The following is a 2,952-nucleotide window of genomic DNA, read 5'->3' as shown; positions in this document are numbered from 1 at the left end:
CAATATGCAGGTAGTTGAGCGTGCTGAACGCCAGTCACCGTCACGGGCGTTACCGTCCCAGGACCTGGAAGCCTGTGCCTTCGACCCTTCACCCGCGTCTCCCACCCCACCCTCTACCTCTGGCAGCATCCAGTCTGGTCTGTTTGTCTGAGTTGGCTTATGTTTACATTTTTATTGATGTAATTCATTGTACTTTGCCCCAGTCGGCAGGCGGGATCTTAGTTCCCCAACTGGGGATGGAAACTTGGCTCCCCAACCAGGTGGCCCTGTGGTGGAAGCTCCGGAGCCCTAACCGCTGGGACTCCAGGGAAGTCCCTGGGGAAACTTCATAGTAGAATTTTTTGGAGTGCTTTTCCTGCATCATTTGAGATGATCACGGTGGGTCTTCATCTTCACCCTATAAACACCATGCATTGACAGACTTCGCAGATTGCAGTCCAGGAATAAACGCCATTTGGCCACAGCGTACAGCCCTTTCGGTGTGCTCTGCTGCTGCTAAGTTGCTTCAGTCGTGTCCGACTGTGCGACCCCATAGACGGCAGCCCACCAGGCTCTAGCAGTTTCCTTTTCAGGGGAAGGAGGCAGGGAAGCGATCCCCTGACAGGACTCAGGCGATGCCCAGGGCAACCTAAGCGGATGCCAGAGCTGGAGGGTCCCCTCGTCCCAAAAGGGACCTGGAGCGGGGGGTGAAGCCAGCAGCCCTGGGACAAGACGACCCCCAAACAGCCCTTCCAGGGGTGGAGGCGTGACTGGGGGGAGAGGGAGGGCGCCTTTCTGGGCTGACAGCTGTGCTGGCTTTTCATGCAGACCCCCACCTCGGTCGGTGGGCCTTTGCTCCCCTAAAGCTGGGGCTTTATTACACCCCTCCTCTTCCTCCCTGGACTCACCATTAACCCACGGACTAGACAAGACCCTGAGTGGGGGACGGCATTCCAGCACCGGCTCCTTCCCCTGGAGCTCCCGCAAAGCGACGAGTTCCCGGTGACAGGGAGTCCTCCCGCCGCGCCCCGTGAACCGAGGCAGGCCTCTGCCGGAGGAAGGAGGGCGGTGGGCCAGGCTGACGCTCGCGTCTCTTCTGGATGCCAGGAAAGCCGGCGGTTGGAGGGAAGCCGGGCAGGGCAGCCACATCAGCTCCAGGCTCGCCAGGGCTTCGGCAGCACACGCTTCTCGGCTCATGCGAGCAGGCGCATGCGCGAAGACAGGCACGTGCGCTGGGACCGCAGCTAGGAGCCACTGGAGAATTGGCCTTTGCACATTTGAGAATTCTGGTGTGACGCATGTAGGGGCAGTGGACCCACGAAGTGGGAGTAGGGGTGCCAGCTGGGGTGGTGATCGGGAGAGCTGGTGCGCGGTTGAAATCCTTCGGCGTTCAAAACTGTTTTCGCTTTGGTTGTGCTGGGTCTTTGCTGCTGTGCAGGCTGCTCTCTACTTGCGGCGAGCGGGGGCTTCTCTTGTGGCGGAGCAGACGCTGTAGGCACCCGGGCTTCAGGAATGGTGGCGCGTGAGCCCACTTACTCCACAGCATGTGGGATCTTGGTTCCTGGACCAGGGACAGAAACCATGTCCCCCGCGTCGGCGGGCAGATGCTCAGGCCCTGGAGCACCAGGGAAGCCCCGTCACACCGTCTTTGTCCGTCTGCCGGTGGTCGTTCAGGTCGTGTCCTTGTCTTGGCCACCACGAATACTGCTGCGCTTAAGTTGTATTCAACTTGATTTGAAACGATTTTGTTCCGTTGCATGGTGAGAGCTGCCTCATCAGTATGCATTTTGAAAAAATCACTTGGTGACTTTTTGTGTAGGCGTGCGCGTGTCTTTCTATTCGCACTTCTGTTTGGACATGTGTGCCCAGGAGTGGGGTTGCTGGATGGGGTATTAATAGTAGTTGTATTTTTAGTTTTCTCAGGAGCTCCCATACTGTGCTCCACAGTGGCTGCGCCGATTTACAGTCAGGTCTTGAGTCCATTTCGAGTCTATTTTCGTATATGTTGTTAGGGAAGGTTCCCATTTCTTTTTTTGCACACAGCTGTCCGTTTTCCGAGTACCGTTTCTTGAAGAGGCGGCTTTCCTGCACTGTCTCTCTTCCCTCCCCTCGTCTAGAGTGACTGACCCCAGGGGTGCGGGTTTCTCTCTGCGCTGCTGCGTGTCCCACCTTCGTGTATTCCTGCCTCATGCCAGGGCCACTGCTGTTTTGATTACCGCAGGGTTGTACTGGGTTGGCCAAAATGTTCGTTTGTTTCTTTCTGTAACATGGCTCTGGTAGCACTCAATTGTCTTCATTTGAAACAATTTTGTTCTGTTGTATGGTGACAGCTGTCTCATCAGTATGCACTTTTAAAAAATCAAAATTGGTCAATTTTTGTGTAGCCATTTTAGTACTGAAGACAGGAGGGGAAGTCAGCAGCATTTTCAGCATATTGAAAGTGGAGTGAGAGTGGAGGTAAAAACACAACTGAAGCACGCGGAGAGCTTTGTGCAGCATATGGACAAAGTGCTGTGCCTGACCCAATGTGTCCAGGCGGTTTGTGAAGCTTCCTGCTGGAGATTTCTCCTTGCACGATGCTCCAGGGTTGGGTAGATCAGTTGAAGTTGATAGCGATCAAATCGAGACATTGAGAACAACCGATGTTTATACCATACGGGAGATAGCAGATATACTCCAAGTATCCTAATCAAGTGTCTTGAATATTCATTGGAAGGGCTGAAGCTGAAGCTGAAACTCCAGTACTTTGGCCACCTGATGAGAAGAGCTGACTCACTGGAAAAGACCCTGATGCTGGGAAAGATGGAAAGTGGGAGGAGAAGGGGACGACAGAGGATGAGATGGTTGGATGGCATCATTGACTCAATGCACATGAGTTTGAGCAAACTCCGGGAGTTGGTGATGGACAGGGAGGCCTGGCGTGCTGCAGTCCATGGGGTCGCAAAGAGTTGGACACGACTGAGCAACTGAACT

This window comes from Bison bison, unplaced genomic scaffold (assembly GCF_000754665.1).
Source record: "Bison bison bison isolate TAMUID 2011002044 unplaced genomic scaffold, Bison_UMD1.0 scf7180017855066, whole genome shotgun sequence".
NCBI lineage: Eukaryota > Metazoa > Chordata > Mammalia > Artiodactyla > Bovidae > Bison > Bison bison.
This window is presented reverse-complemented; position numbering follows the sequence as displayed.